At 35.0% G+C, this 17833-nt stretch overlaps 1 pseudogene across 1 annotated transcript; it reads right to left on the bottom strand.

The window, feature by feature from the left end:
• Window positions 1-7247: 7247 nt before the first annotated feature.
• LOC143565973 (dynamin-related protein 4C-like) lies at window positions 7248-11349 on the bottom strand (annotated as a pseudogene). Its single transcript, XR_013141160.1, has 3 exons — window positions 11248-11349; window positions 8812-9361; window positions 7248-8722 (listed from the first exon to the last, which is right to left on the bottom strand). The product of XR_013141160.1 is annotated as a dynamin-related protein 4C-like (transcript).
• Between the last annotated feature and the right edge of the window lie 6484 nt (window positions 11350-17833).

The raw sequence follows: 17833 nt of genomic DNA, 5'->3' as shown, positions 1-17833 counted from the left end.
AACCTATTAATTTTTTTTTTAATTTTTATATTACAATATGGTACTCATATAAAAGAAAAAAAGACACTCGTTATTATGGTGAATTTGTTTTTCAATAAAAACGTCGTAAAAAAGTTATGGACGTTTTAAAATGATGAGGGAATTTGGCATGTGCCTTGCATGTGGAGAGAGAAAGTCAACAAATGTGTTATTCCTTTTATGCCCTTTATCTTGTGTTCACACTTGATTTTCCCCTAAACTAATCTTAACCCTCTATATTCAAAATCAATGGACAAGATTACTTTTTATCCTTCCTACAAAAAATATACTTCCTATTATAACCTAACCCATTGTCACTATACCATTGCTAGTGTCTTGTGAGGTACTGCGCAATTAGTTGCGCCCGACATTTCCGTCGTAGGTGAGCGTGACATCGTAGGAGAGAACAATGTAAATTAACACAGTCCGCCAAAAACTGTTCATTTGCTTAAATGGACAGAAACCAAACACTATTTTTAAGTTCCTTTTTGCCTTGTGATTTCCAACGTACAGAAGTTATTGTCGGATTGTCTAGGCTTCTTCAATAAACAGGCCCCGATCAACCATAAAAGTTAGAACACAAAGATTCCTGATTCTTGTTTCACATGATCAACTTAAAAAGACACTTTCTTTGGTACTTGCATCCTCCCCTAAGCCTTTTTGCATGTTCATCTAAACTGTTCTTTATCATTGTTCATGGAGTTTCTAGTTAAATTGGGCATTATTTAGGGTTTGAAGTTCTTGTTGAAACATGACGAATCAGTGTCTTAAATTGCGGTTTTAAATGTGAAGAACTCATATATTTTCACTTACATGGTTTTATTCAAATTAGCTGGATTCTGGACCCATTTTTCAGAGGACATTGATGAGTCTTAATGATCATTAAACTCGTGATTATAACCCTAGTCAAAAAAGTCAAAAACAATTTCTCAATCTTGATATTTCCTTTTTTAATCATGAAAAGAGGTTATTAATTAAAGACTCACGAGTCACAAGGTTAGATAAACCGCAACTTGCAGAAAGCATGGCCTTCAAAGGGTTATTAAAGAGTCACGAGATTAGATAAACCGCAACTTGCACTAAACAGTGGCCTTGAAAAGGTTACGCAAGAGCCCAAGGTTCAAACTTCATCTACACATTGTATGATGCATTAATTCGGGTTTTAACATCGATATAATTGCAATCAATCGGTGATTACACAACCTAATGATTGTGAAATTAAAACCGACCATTTTAGAACCGAAATAAGGTACAACTGGATAAAACAAACAAAAACACAAACACAAACAACAATAACAACAACGACCATTAATTTTGTGAAAAAACCTACATAAAGTTCTTATATTTCATGCCAACAATATATCTATAGATTGATATCTCGAAAAGAAAACATCTTACATATATAGTCGAACGTTGCGGACATAAAATAAGTCTACCCGATGCGCAAATTCGATAAAAGATTGACAATCAAGCCCAGTTTTCCAACCTAAACTTGCAATCTTCGAACATCTGCTTTAAGACTCCTATAGCCAAACCCTGAAACCTGTTTAGATCCGTTGTGATCGGCCACATCAATAGCCGAACAAATGCTCGGCACAAACCTGCTGCTTCTTTTCTTTCTTTTCGGTTTCGGTCTGCCACCGCTTGATGTAGCAACCACTTCTGGAACTTGTAACCTATGCTTCTGTGAGAGCACTTCAAGGCGGTTAAAGTATTCAATCTCCTTCATCATAAGCGATCCAATGGTTCCCTTTGTACCGACCTTGATCGGGACTTCTGCAGCCATTTTTGGAGGATTTGAAAGAAAATTAAGATCAAAGGTTTTGGTGATCAAGATGTGGCACTGTTATGTTCATGGGTATGCAGTGGAATGATTTATGTTTTGCATGGGGGCCTCCTGATGTCCACCTTCTAGCCACTTGACACATCATCTCCTGTAGGGAAAGATCACGTGATAAGGGGTAAAATTGTCAATATGTGAAGGTGATGGGAGGCTTTAAAGATCAACTTTGCCTCTTCTCTTTTGTCTTTTTTAACTTTTTTGCGTTCTTTTTCCCGGCAAAGATCACGTGTCACGGGCGAAAAATGTTGTTATAGCCTAATTATGGTTGTTAAACATGAAATGATTCTTTATGTCATGAGTGTCACCTTCCTCTTGCCTATAAAATACTTTGTGGTGAAGATCATGTGTCTTGGTTAGATATAGCTTAACTGATCAAAGTGGTTGTGATGGGCATAAAAACGGGAAATGATTGAAGTCATTCCTAGTGGTATATATCATGTGACTAGTATATTTGAATATTTTGTAAATATATGCATCATTTGTCAAGTCTCTCTTTCTAAGAGGTCTTGTGTAATAATTTGAAATTAAGTTTGGATCAATAATAAAATAGTAATTTAAAACGAAATTTATGGATTTGATTTAATTAGTTAAACAACCGGGCTTGGGTTAGTCTAAATATAACCGAGTAAGTTTTTTTTTTTTTTTTTTTTTTTTTTAAGCCTGTAAACATTTAGTTAAACGGGATGAGTTTAGATTCCCCCCGTTTGATCAATTTATTATCTTTTAATATATGTATAGATTAAGTATTTATCTCAAATTATTGGCATCAACTCCTTTCTAATTATTATTTGTTTTTAACCTCAAAACCAGTAACTAGAAGTAATATTTTAAGACCTTACATTGTGAAAGAAAATTTATACCTTGTCAACCATCTAGAGATTGCAACTTCGCTTGATTCTTCACACGCATAAACGTAGTTGCTTCGATTTCTTTTTATACCTTGTCATTTGATGTGAATACATCGTTAAAGAACTTATTGTACGTCTTGAGATCTCCATATGAACCATAACGCGGCTAGAAAAATGCACTTCAATATATCTTCTACTGAGTCGCTCGTTAGTGGCCATGGATCTTGCACCATCTACTTGTTTCAGACAGGAATTGTTTCACAAAAGGGCAGGAGACAAAGGAATGGTTAATTTTTTTGAGGTTGGTATCAACGCAAATTGAACATCCGACCACGTTAAATGTAACCGTCTTATATATTTGCTTATTTTTAATTGTTTATGTGTAATTTAGAAATAGTAATGTATAAAAAATTTAAAATCAAGTTAAGCCAGTTGTTATCAATCCATATATCGTATGCTTTTCTAACATGTCAAAATTTCAAATTTGTAGGGGATGTTTGAGATTGTTTCCTTATTTCAACCTCTTTATATAACTTATTGACATAGATCATAAGTTACAAAAGTATAACTTATGATTTTAAAGCGATACGTAGTTATTTAACTAAAAAATTGAAAAATAAAGAGGGTCTCCTCATGTCACTGAAACATAGGCATGAGGCTGTTAGTAAGTTTTTCATTTAAAACATGTAATGATTTAACTAGCATAGTTATAATTTAATCTTTTTTTAATATAAAAAATGTGAAAAAGTGATTTGATTGGTAAATGATCTTGGCCCACCATCGCCAAGCCAATGGCGCTCCTACCCTACCCCTTTTTATGTTTGGTGCCTGCTGGCATAGACAAGGGCGTTAGCCCATAGATGACCGTCTCTGAGGTTTCAAGTGCCCAAGATGAGTACTAATAAATGGTCTTTCTATAACTTTTTTCTTTCTCAAAACTGATTGTTCGTTGCTGATTTACTTCATTACTAGGCTTAGACCGATAAATATTTTATTAGATTGCTGGTAAAATTGGCCTCATATAATCCAAACTATGCCTGATTGGCAAATATAAGTCCTAAGTATTGAAATGGAAAAATATAATCCCAACTATGCATATGGATGCAAAATTAACGGAAACTTAACCATCCGTTAGATTTTATGACATGGCGGCTGAGTTGTCTCGTAACCGGCTGATTGGGATGATGACGGGGCTGCTGAGCTGTCTATTAAGAAGCTGATGGGAAAGATAAAATGTCGATTTTAAGCCCTAAAACCCCAAACTGGGATCATTCAAGAACCCTAGTTGCAGGTGGTGACAAAAAAAACCACCAGAGTTGCAGGTTTCCGGCGTCAAAGAGCACCACAATTGTAGGTTTCCCGCGACAAAATAACCACCACAGTTATTCGAATCTAACACCTCTGATGTTCTGTTCCAAGATCTAGGGTTGTCAGGAGGTGGTGGTTCAAAGTCGGGGCAACTAGATTTGGGTTGAGTGCCATTGAACGGAGATCCGAGACCGCAAAAAGCGACTTCAAATTCTCGGCGGCCCAACACCACGGCACCAAACGTCGGCTCCTCCTATTGGAGTATTTGTGGAAGATGGTCGAATGAGGAGTTTAATGTGTGTGAAGAGTAAGGAGCTGTTGATTTGGGTCACGGTTTCGGATATATGTGTGGGTGAGTTCGGGAAGATTACGTTTGGGACGTCGGCCGGATTGTCCTAGACGTTTCCGATGATGACGTTTGAGGAAGACGATTGAAAAAGGCATATGGATTAATGCAACGATGATTATTGTTGTTGTTGTTATTATATTTTTTGTAATTAATAACAGCTCAGCAGCCACGTCAGCTATTTAATGACAACTCAGCTGCCACGTTAGCTGGTTAATGACAAGTCAGCTGCCACATCACACAAATTTAACGGCTGGTTAAGTTTAATTTTGCACCCACATACGTAGTTGAGATTATATTTTATCATTTCAATAGTTGGAACTTATATTATCCAATCGGTCGTAGTTTGAATTATATGAGGTCAATTTACCTAGATTGTTTAATCTTTAATGAACTTGTTCAGATTTTTAGCCCTTATTAACACTTTTTATCAGTAATTTTCAGCCCAATTCACTAATAACGCTTAAAAAATTATGTATATATTTAAAAAAAAAAAACCATGCTCTTATTGAGACTGTGTCCTAGACGGCACCGGGCCAGGTCTACGACGACCCTGAGCCATATATAACAGTATAACACCTTGTGTGACAAGTATTTTTATGTTTAATTCAAAGCTCAACAAAACTTGCAGTAATTGAAAATTTGAAGTGAAAAGATTTTGGGAGCAGATCGGCCCACATTGGTTGGTTAGAGAAAGCAAACGGGATTTAAAGAAATCTGGTGGGGACTGGGGAGGAGTTGTCAGTTATGTGGGGCCTTCTGGGAGCCTGCTATTTAACCTGAATTTGGGCCCTCCACAAAGTGCTATGCCTTCAGTTTTTACCGTGGTTGATGCTTGATTACACTTTTTAATCACTCTTAAAAGATTGGGTTTTGCGATTCAAAAAGGGGGGTAGCGGCGCAGCTTGTTGCCCGCTTGCCTTCTGTTTCGATGTAATCCAATAAACAATCAATAAATTTGTTTTTATCACTCTTCAATTTAATAATATATTTAATATTAAAGAACTAATTTAATCTTAAATAACTAATTCATTCTGATCTAAAGAACTAACTCAACTTTCTTGGATGGAAATGAAACTGCAACAATATATAAACGAACGATACATGTGGAGACAACTCATATGTTCTTCATCTATGTCTTCACCAAATATTCTCTACAGCCATCTGTAAATCCATTATAACCCATTATATGCAAAGGTGATGCATGGCTTCAAGATAAACTGTTACCTCTTCTCTAAGCGGACAAGTTGTCTTTTTAAGTTTTTTTTATGTTCTTTTTCCCAGCAAAGATCACGTGTCACGGGTAAAAATTAGCCTAATCATGGTTTTCAAACCTTAAAAGGTTCTTAAAATCACGAGTATCAACTTCTTAACTTCATCTTGCCTAAAGATACTTTGTGGTGATTGGTGAAGATCATGTGTCATGGTTAGAAATGCAATTTTATCTTGATTAAAAGTGCTTGTGATGGCTAAATAATTGGGAGGTGATAGAAGTCATTCCTAGTGATGTATATCATGTGACTAGTATTCTTGGATTTGTGTTATTATATATGCATCATTTGCAACTCTCTCTTTGGAAGAGGTCATGTGAAGCGATTTAAGTTTAGTTTCAATGGGTTTGAAAGGATTTAGGTTGGTTTTTGGACAAGTTCGTGAACACATAAAATGTTGAGTTTGGTTGACCTAATAGGTTCAGGGGTTGACCTAAATATATGTCATAACTCATAACTTAAAATGGTTAATTATTATGTCAAAATTTAAAAAAATTTAAAAGTGTCATCAATCCATTTATAATTTTAATGCACTGTTTTAGATATTTCTCTCTTTTTGTTGTAAATTTGTAATATAAAATATCAAACGTAAAAAATTAGATTAAAAAACCATGTTAAATGTGTTGCTATAACTCCATAAAAATCTGTGTCGTGTTCGGGTTTACGTGTTTGACATGATTTTTTTTAAGTTCGTGTCGTTTCATATTTATGTTAAATTTCCGTGTCCATGCCGGGCTGGACCCGTCAACCAACAAACAAATAATAAAAATAGAATAAGAGCAACCAAAACAAAAAATTTATGTGGTAAACAATAACTGTCAGGTTTCCATCGTTATCCCGGATACAATTTATATTTGCATGTACGGATGTAAGTATGTAACAAAAAAAACCCAGAAAAATTTAGTTACACACAAAAAAGCTGTTCGCGAGAAGCCCTAGAGCCAGGTTTCGATCCAAGGACCTGTGACCATGCTTCCGCTGCGCCACTCTGATTCATGTTACTTTTTTACTTTAAATTTATATATTACATTCTAGAGACCTCTGCTTTCCAGCTCCCAGATCTTATATGGACATACAATATACATATTTAGACATAACATTTTTTTTTCTTTTATTCAATGGGTTTAGTTATAACGAAAACAGAAAGAACCAAATATGGTGATCTTCAAGAGTACCGTACACATATGTCGATTGCAAACAAATTTAGGGCATGCGATTTTTTGTTGGCGATCTAACTTTTGTAGACCACCCCGAAAACAAAACGGCTTTTTCCCATCAACTGTTTGATGAATTAACATAATAATTCTTTGCTTCTTGTTGAATTTGTTATCTTTTAAATCACTTTTTGGAAAGGATAAATGATGATGAACTTCACTCAAAACAAATGAACAAAACACTGGCATTATACTTCTTGGTACTGGTACAGACTAGCATCTTTTACAACAGATTAAAAAGAGGAACTAGGTAAGACAATACTGATAAGTAGTTGAAGTTCAATACAAAACAAGCACGCTTAACCAAAACACATACTTAGAAGTCCTACTTAAACCATTTACTAGTTAAAACACATACTAGAAAGTGTCCTAATTCCACCATAGATTCCTTAAAGAGGCTTAGTCAGATGTAACCACAATGCCATCCAAGACTTGTTCCATTGTTTCTTTTGACTCTTGGAGCAAGCTAATGCTGTTTTGGAGCCGCTCCCTCTTCTTAGCCACAGATGGTGGTTCATGCAATATCTTCCCTACACCGCCACCATGCACCATCACCTCCTTCACTATCTCCATCTCCTTGTTCACCACTTTTTGCATTATAAAACGCAGTTGAAGCGCTAGATAATCCACCATACGTTTCAAAACAATTAAACGCAGTTGAAGCGCTAGATAATCCACCATACGTTTCAAAACAATTTTCCAATGCGCTGTCATCCTCATTTTGAGATCAAAAGCTTGCTCCCTTGTGTTTTCCGGAACACTACTCAGATGCTTGGTGTTAACCGCCCCATAACCTTCTACGTTTATCGTATAGCTAGGATGGTACGTTGGGGACAATGTGACAGATGAGTTCACAAAGGGACCATGGTAGCTCATTAGCTTGTTATAAGAAGTAATAAAGTTAGGGTCACATGTGTAATCCGCAGTCTTCTCCATCTCTATCATTTCAACTACTCTTTCAGCAAACCTAACCTTCAGTTTCTCCATGACATTCTGAGTGGCTTTCCTCATGGAAGGAAGCAATTGTGGACAATGTTCACAACTATTAATCAATACTCTTGAACAAACTGTTTCAAGATAACCCCACACATTGTTTCCAAAGTTAACAGGCAAATCAAAGATGCTGTTCACTTTTCTCTGAAGGAGGCTGAGAAACACGGAATGAGGAAGGAAATTAGGCAACCGAATCCCATTCGCTTCTTCTAAAACATGCATTTCTTCAACAAGAAAATTTTTAGAAAAATTGACTCTTGATTGGAGCTTGTTCGATAAGTCATCTAGCATTTCTGTTAGTCTGGCATTGCAATGCATTTCTTTATCATTCTCATATTCGTCATATTCACCTCGGATTAAGATCTTTTTAAGAGTTTCTTTGAAGGACCCGACTATTTGCATAAATGCAACCATTGCATCAGTAATACTTGTAAGATTCTGTGGTAACTTGTTGAGTTCCAAAACCGAAGCATTGAGCTTCTTATTGATCTTCTTGTCAATGTCCGGCAAACATCTTGATACAATCACTGATTGGATCTCCACAAGCCGTTGTGCCAAAACAGGAATATCAATCTTAGAATCCAAAGGGTGAGTTTCAAGGAGTAAGGCTTCTTGGTTACGAGCTTCTTCGTAGGTTTCATCATTGATCCTGTTTCTAACACAAATGTAACCAAGGCCGATATTAACCGCATTTGTGGTTACCTTTTCAAGAAGGCCATCCGGGGCTCGGTCACATTTGGTAACAACAGCCAGTGTCCTCTGCCCGGTGTTGTCCACAAGCCGTGACATGCAAATTGATTCGCAAGTAGTGAAATCAACCGAGGCAGAAAGAACATTCAAAATGACGCTTTCTTTTGGCTTTATATACTCCATTATGATACCTTGAAACATGCATAAGCAAATATCATATAAGAACTAACTAAATCCTTTGCATAATATTAACACATGCATTTAGTATGATTCATTGTACCTGAAATTTGTTCGTAAATGTCTTTGGGTTGATCACCGATTGGGACTCGGGTGATTCCAGGCAATCAACCATGGTAAGATCCGGAACACCATTCTTCTTAACCACCAAAGTCAACGGAACATTCGATATACCTTTAGAACCACCAGCAATCTCCACGGTAGCCTTACTAATGGCTTCAGATATCTGTCCTTCTTCACAGATCTCAACAGTTTTCTTCTGAAACTCGAGACGAAACTCGGGCACAGGATTCGGATGGTGTTGAAGCCTCATTACAAGTGGTACCCTTGTGCAGATATCTTGTCCACGTGGCAGACTTATGCCGGCGAGTGACTCTAGAACACTAGACTTGCCGGAGGACTGGTCTCCGACGACAACGATGGTGGGGAGTGGAATGCCTTCTTGGGTGACGTTGAGACGGCGGAGTTTGTCGACGGCGTCAAGAATGGGACGTATCTTGTCATTGTAAGATGCAACAAGAGGTGGAAACTTTTGGATATGGATAAGTTCACCACCGTCGGTTTTTTTGGTGTCATTTTTAGTCATTGTTAGGCTGAGGGGTGCGGAGCGCTAGTCAGGGCGCGTGAGGGACTTCGATAGCGCCCCGGGGCGCGAGAGCCACACCACCGGGGCGCGAGAGGGGCGCGAGAGGGGCGCGAGAGCGGAAAACGAGGCAGGCGCCAGGAGGCTCGCGCGCGTGAGTGGCTGTGGGAAATGGGAAAGAGCCGTTGGAAGGCTTTAATAATGAATAAAAATATTTTTTTTTTTTTAACAAAATCATCTATATATATCACAATACATATATCACAATACATATCAAACACAACCATTCTCACATACTACAACCAAAACGAATATCACACACCACACCCAAAACCCAAAATCACCCTATCTTCGAAACCTTTTTTTAAAAACATGTCTGGAAATTGGTACCCAAACCTAGATTCAGATTACCCTTACGACGATTTATGGTCGGCACCGGAACAACCGATGTTTTATTCGGGGTCGCAACAATCATCCGGCTTTCAACCATCCAACATGCAACCGTCTCCTAACTTTGTAGTTCCGGAGACACAAGAACCGGAACCAGAAGGTGAAGCTGCGGGACAAAGAAGACGCGTCCACCGGAAAAAACAACTTGCAACGGACGGGTCGGGTTCGGCTTCGACCGGAAGGGCGAAACGGAAAATCACTCCGTGGTCATCGGATGAGAAGGAAGCCCTGTGTCGGGCTTGGATAGCCATTTCTGAGGATCGGCGTTGCGGTAATTGTTTTAACGTTTTTAAAAATGATTGTAAATAAAAAGTTAAATAAAAAAGTTAAATGGCTTACAAATTTATTTACATAATTTTGCAGCCGACTACCAAAAGAGCAAGGTCTTTTGGACAAAGGTTAGGGAGACGTTCTATTCGCTCGTTGGGAGTACAGAGCGGAATCCCGATATGATTTCGGGTCGGTGGACCGAAATTAGAAAATTTGTCGGCTTGTTTACTAATCTGTTCAACAGGAACGCCGGTCGTATGAGACCAAGTGGCAGTGACGATTTGGCGGTCTATAATTTCACTGTCGAAGAGTGGAAGCAGGAGTGCCTGCGGAGGTATGGGGCGGTGAAGACGTGGGACGGTGTAAAGTTGTGGGAGAGGTTGAGAAGGTGTGCCAAGTGGGTTGAGCTGGTGGCGCCGGACCTTGATGCGGAAGTAGGGCCGAAACGGACTAAAACTAGTTCGTCTGGAGCGTACAGCACAACGGACGGGTCGGATTGCCGGGTTGGATTCGACCTAAACGTTGCGGGGGAGGAAACGTCTTCACCGCCGAGGAGGCGGCCATTGGGAAGGGACGCCAGGGGGAAAAAACCGGCTGAGGGGGAAGCCGTAAACATCAACGATCTTGTTGAATCCCTCAATAAATTCAACAAAACCCTGGAGGTGGTCTCTGTTGACAAAAAGGAAAAAAAAAGAATGAGAGATTTGGACTTCCTTGCAAGAGACTTCAGCCACCTAAATCCGGTCGACCAAATGCTGATGGAAAAACAAAAGGAACGTATCCGGAAGAGGTTGATCGAAGAAGACGAAGCCGAAGAATAAGAATAATGTTAATGTGTTTTTTTAATTTTTTTTAATTAATGTGTTTTTTTAATTTTTTAGTACTTTAATTTTTTTTATATATTAATGTGTTTTTTTAATTAATGTGTGTTTGTTTAAATAATTACTTGTTTTTTTAATAATACGTTTTTTTAATACATTTATAAAAAAATAAAAAAATAAACCGCTCGCGCCCCCTCTCGCGCCCCTCCACACCATGCCCCGGGGCGCTATCACCACTACCAATACCCATCTTATCAAGTTTCTCTCTCTGCCACACGTCACAATATTATTGGATGGCGCCCCCACTCACGCCCCCTCTCGCGCCCCCCACACCCCTCAGCCTTACCGTAACTACTAGAGTGGGGTCGTGAGGAGGTGATAAATGATGATGCTTTGGTAAATGGAAATGGTGGCTAATGGCTATGATTATTGATTTATATAGTTGGAAGAGCAATACTATTTATAGTCAGGAGAGTGACGATCTCCATTAATTATTGATATGATACTAAAAAAATTATTTGAATACTAAAAATACTATATGTTACGAAGGCTTTGTTAGAGGTTTGATTGAGAAAAAAGTGTTACCATATAAGTAATGTATAGACATATTTTTTATCACTCATAATTACCCCAAACAGGTGTAATGAAAAGGGTTTAGTTGAAGGCTTGATTAGTGATAAGACAATTATTATTTAATTACTATTATTATTTATTTACGTTAGTTTACTTAATTGTTAAATACAAAGTTCAAGTTTCATTATACTTTTTGTTAAAAAATATATATAAATATAAAATAGAAAAAAATACATAATGTTTAAAAATAAAAAATCGTAAATAAAAAGTGAAGTTTCTAGTAGCTTTAAAAGAGAAAATAATACTTAATAAAATATTAGTTTTTCTTGGTCTTACATATTCTCTTCTTCTCTTTCTTCCCTATGCGGGTTTGTTTCCAGATCCACTTCCTTTCTTTCTCACCATTTAACGGTCACAATGTGTGTAAATTATGGCGCCCCCATCTGTGCCAGTGTGTGTCGGTGGAATCCCCCCTGGCGCCCTCCGACGTAGCTATATTTGGAGCCTCTATAACGCTATGATAACACATAGCCTAATATATTGTTTACAGTGAAATAAGTGAATAATATTTTCTTATAATAAAAAATAATAAAATAAAGATATTGTTTACAACTAATTTTTGTTCTTTCTTTTTCCACAACTAATTAAATATATTTAACAAATTAAGCACTAAACGGGGTGTTTGGTATTCCTTGCTTTTGCTTTCTTATAATTTATAATTTATCAATAAGTTAAAAATGTGTTGAAATTGTTTAATATGTGAGAGGAAAAATTTTATAAGTTATAAGAATATAACTTATGACTTATGGATAAATCATAATAACATAATGAGATAAAAGTAAGAAATCCAAAAAAAACCCCAAAATTTGATTTGTTATTAGATACAATAATAATTTGTTTATTGTGAGTGAAGTAGAAATTAACAAAGAAAAAAAAGTTTTCAAATGCCAACACCTCAAATTCATGATATGTACAAGACACATAATTAGTTTGTATATTTCAGATAACACACTTGTCAAACATAATTAATAAAAACTTGAAAAATTACATATTTTTTAAACAACTACTGATTAATGTTGTATAATGTGTAACGCTCTTTAAACATTAGTTTGGGAAATATGCAAATTTACAAATATCTATATCTATATCTATATTACATTATAATGCATATATGCACCTTTTCAATTCCCTCATTCTCTCTCCTTAAGACACCGTAAAATTAATTGTGCATTAACGCTCCGGCAAAGATCTAATGCATGTTATCGATCTTACTCCGGCGACCATCAATTTCACTTCGGTTACGTAATGTAATAAGACGGTCCAAGCAATCAATTCCCTTCTTTAGACGTGTCAAGATGAACGCGAACCACCCGTGTCACTTTATAAGCCTACCAGGTCGCAACCCTTATTTCACCTCTCAATTGTCGTTCATTTGACCTCTAATCGCTTTCTTCTACAACCGCCATTATCCAGATATTCAATTTCGCATCAAATTCACGTTCCAAATTACGAAATTGTATCAATTGTATACATGATTTCATGGTTCGTAATTTTAGCAATTAATGGATTATTTTTTTTTTTTGCGACTTAATTTGGATAGCGGTGGTAAATTGCTAACTTGATAACTGAATGCATTCATTTGCTATGATTATGATGCGGGCTTTAGCCTAAAGAGCATAGGAGGGTAAAGGTTGGCAAATTGCGCTAAAGAGGCCATGGATGGAGAAACAAATGTAATATAAATATTATATGCTTTCACTTTGAATATATATGTAAGTTCATTCTTTTTAAGTTTTCATTTTTTTTTGTCAAGGTCATCACCATATGTCTAAGACTAGATGACTAAGTCTTTATGAGGAACAAAAGCAAGTTAAGGACTTCTATAAACAAAATATCGGTTTATTCGGCACTTTTTGTTTCATTTGATTAGATTTATTCGGTTCATTTTCAGCTTAAACCGGTTATAATTTGGTTATAATTAAACCGGGCACAAAGATTTGTTGAACCAGTCACCGAACAGAACTGAATTCACAATATGGATATGATTAGAAATCGATCAGATAACCGAATTTACCATTTGGTTTGGTTTTTTTAAGCTTGATTTTCACATTTTTCTGGTTTTTTTGCACAACTCTACGTTTAACTCACAACCTCAGCTCGATAATTAATATATAACACAATTTATTATTTTTACTTATTACCATAATTTTATATACAATAATAACGTACCATAACGAACGAAGCCCCTAACGACCCCAGTTGCGACCCAAAATATCTATGATCTTATATGAATTTTATTCAAAACCAAGTTTACCCACCGCCAGGTGGACACTATACCAGGATTTTTTTAGTTATCTAATCTCTTGTAATTTTAAATAAAACTTAGATCGACGTGCCACAAACCAAATTCCCATATTATTCCCGCTGCAACACGCGACCGTCTTAAAAACGTATCAATTTAACTCAGGGTCAAAAATAGTCAGTATTGTTGGTTGAAATGAGTTGTTTTTTAAAGTACCATAACAGACAGTTATATTTTCTTATAATTCTAAGCATTGGTTGATATATTTATCTTAGAAACAACTCATCATAGTTTACTTTTTTTTTCAACTTTCACTTCTTTAGTATAGTGAAATTGGTTGTAATTGCTTACCTTTCGATGGTTAAAACAAGTTAAATAATCAATAGCGGTAAGAAGTTTTGGAATGCAATTGCTGACCTTTTGATGGCTAAAACAGGTTAAATAATCAATAGTGGTAAAAAGTTTTGGAATGCATTATTTGAATATTAATTAAATTAGTTCATATTTATAATTATTTGGATTTTTGTTGTTGTTTTCATTAGAATTAATTTATAATATTTATTAGTAATTAAAAATTAGTTAAGTATATGTTGTTAAATTGACCTTTTATCTTATTTTGTTCCTGGTGGAAACAAGTGACGGTGTAAGGATTTTGGTGTTTATGATTCTTATATAGTGGCAAGCAAATTCATTTACTTTTAGGTGTTTAGGATTCAACGTTGTTACTCGGTCTTTAATCTTGCCTCTTTGATGGTCTTTTTTTTTTGCAATTTTCTGTATATTATTAATCCATTACAGCCATATGAATTAAGTGCCACATGTACATGGTCATGAAAATGAAGTTAAAAGTATATCATGGAACGCATCCGGTTCACTTCTTGCAACTTGTAGCGGAAATAAATGTGTTTGGATATGGGAAGTTTTGCCTGGAAACGGGTTTGCCTGTGTTTCTGTGTTGCAAGGACATGCACAAGATGTTAAAATGGTCCAATGGCATCTAACGGTTGATGTTTTATTCTCTTGTAGCTACGATAACACTATAAAGGTAAATAATGCACACTCTTTATTAATGTAAGTTTCATAACTCTGGTCAATTGTTATTACATTAAAGTTTAATTACATTTTGCAGGCTTGGGCAGAGAATGGTGATAGTGATGATTGACGTTGTATTCAAACATTAAATGAATCTAATAGGTACGTCAAATAAATTCTGGTTATTTTTTGTTTCTTACAATTAGATTACCTGCTTTTACTATAAACTAATAAATAACTGTGATAACTAATTACCGGTGGACACTCATCTATGGTGTGGGCTATATTTTTTATAAATATTGGTTAAAATTATTATTAATAGTATTTTGATTATTTACAACTTATGATATTTCTATTATTGTTTTCATTGTAATCAATAGTATTAGTATTATTAATATAACTATTTTAAATATTATTATTATTATTGTTATTTGATTAAGTATGTCACGCTTATTTGATTAACTACGACACAGTCATGAACCGTACCGGTGTCATCGAATTTCTATAGCAACTCCACCCCAAACCAGATCATACCGACTGTCCCGTCGCAACGCGCGGACACACCTACCAGTAGAGAAAGATATGCGAATTCGCCCTTTGAAAATGTTACTAACGTAGCTTCGTAAGCCTTAGTTTTACTAAACCTATCCATGCATCTCTTAATGACAATTCAATTCAATTAACTCTAATTTTTGTTGTTCTCTCCTTCAGCCCCTTTAGCGAGCAACGTGCCAAGCTACATCAGCTCAAAAACATCCCTCACTTACAGGTCGGCATTAGGATGTTTTGGGCGTCCAAGTTTGATAGAAAAACGGGTGCCGTCTAAAAATGATATATTATTTATTATAAATGATTTATTGAGTTTATATTTTAGAGGGGCTCATTTTCGTAACTCGTTCAGGCCCCATAATTATTAGGTCTTCGTAGGGTTATTAAATCACTATACCATGGGAATTCTTTTCGATTATTCTATACCAGGTTAGAGCCCGTGTAACACACGAGTTGGTCAAAAATATAATAAAACAAAATAAAAAAACATATCTATACATAATAAGATAGATAATGGGTTCATATTATATAAACAATTATACTACTTTAAGTAAACATATAAATTACAATTCTCTATATATTTTCTTGATTTGGTTTACAGTCATCGCAACATATGTATCGAAAAATTTTAATGTATATCAATTAAATTTTAATAAAACTACTTACAATTATTTTGAAGTTAACATGAACCAAGCCGATCATTTAAAATTACTTACAATTAACTGCATGATAAGAGTGATATAAAGTTGTATTATGATGTGCAGGCTGTTAAAATGTGTAGGAGGGGTTCTTCATTTTGTTATCATAAACCATTTTTCTTATCCTTCGGTTTTCCTTTGTTAGCTAAACTTTAAAAATATATATATGATATAATATAATAGTGATAGTAACATGGCCAGTTAAAAAAATGAAACTTACAATTTGTGGTCAATCTTTGTTGTGTTATTGTTATATAGAGACTAAATTCTCATTGGTGATACCTATATAAAAGAAATAATAAATTAAAGATGATAATTTTACTAATAAATAAGTAACTATTATATAATCAATAATCAGAATAAGAGTTTAGAGAAATATACCATCAGTAATATTAGATAGAGATATTCGCAAGGTAGTATTACTAAATGTAGAACACATCATCTTCTTAAAAACAATAAAAAGTCCATAGTTCTTCGAAAACAATCAACTAAGAATAAAAGTAATTCAAACATTGCATATTCGAAGGCATTTACTCGTTAATCTATTAAACATTGAATCTAATCTAATCTAACTAATATATTAAAGCAACTTAATTTTCTCCACATGTCATTTATCTAGGGTGTCTACATAGGACTCCATGTCATCACATTTCCATATAATTAATTTCCATATATTCACAATTAATTTTAATCAGCAAAAATAAAAACCACGTGACCCGTTTTATTTTGTATAACCCGATACCCAGTTTAAGTCACTAGTTGTTTGTTTTTATCCCCTAAACCCTAATATGTTTCTCTTGCCAGAATATTCATCTATCATGGGCGTCTTCTTCAACCCTAATCTGTTTCTCTGGCCGTTTGTTTTCATCTTCTCAGCCCTAATCTGTTTCTCCGGCCAATGGATTCATCAATGATGACCAACTTATCGTTACAGCTAAAAGCAACTGCAGGTTACGATCGATCCAAATTAGCTACATATGCTTTGTATTTATCAATTTAGTTTCTTAATTGACGGTTTTCTTTTTCATGTGGTTATCTACTATTTCCTTCATTGTGTAACTTCTCCGTGAAGATTAAATATAGGTAATCAATTTCCTCCGGTTTCATTTTTTAATGCAAATATTGCTATGAAGTTTTGTTTTTCAATATTATTGTTGAATAGATTTTATTATCTTTATTTTGGGTTATTTTATTTGTACTTGATTTACAATTTGAATGATCATATTTCATCTCAGATGTTACGATTTGAACAAGATCTGCTTAAGTTTCTGGCTGCTTCATACAATTCTCGCTCGTGGTTCGATTTTCGGGCTTCAAGTTTTGTAATTTTAAAATTTCCAAATTCAAACGTAGTGTTTGACTACAATTGAAGTTATTCAAGTATATTTGGAAATTAAAATCTTTTGTAATTTTTGGTAATACGTTGATCAATTAGTTATATATTGACTATAAATTCACCAGGTCATAGATAATTAGGATTTTGATTTGTCTATGATTATGACCTGTTAGAAATTCACCTTATTATAGATAATTTGTTTAACTATAAATTCATTATATTTAGAATTAAGCATAATTAGGATGTTTCATTTTTCTGTATGTCTAATTTTTGGTAGTTTCAAAAATCAAGCTCTCGATTTTGATTAGGAATTATATTTTGTATTTATAGGCTGTATTTATATGATATTTATTTATTTATTTATAAGCTGTTTTTTCTCAATGTCTAATTTTTGGTAGTTCCAAAAATCAAGCTATGGATTTTGATTAGAAATTATATGTTGTATTTATAG

Source organism: Bidens hawaiensis, unplaced genomic scaffold (assembly GCF_021521415.1).
Source record: "Bidens hawaiensis isolate Kalapana, Puna unplaced genomic scaffold, B.hawaiensis_p1.1 tig00022670_1, whole genome shotgun sequence".
NCBI classification, from domain to species: Eukaryota; Viridiplantae; Streptophyta; class Magnoliopsida; order Asterales; family Asteraceae; genus Bidens; species Bidens hawaiensis.
This window is presented reverse-complemented; position numbering and strand designations above follow the sequence as displayed.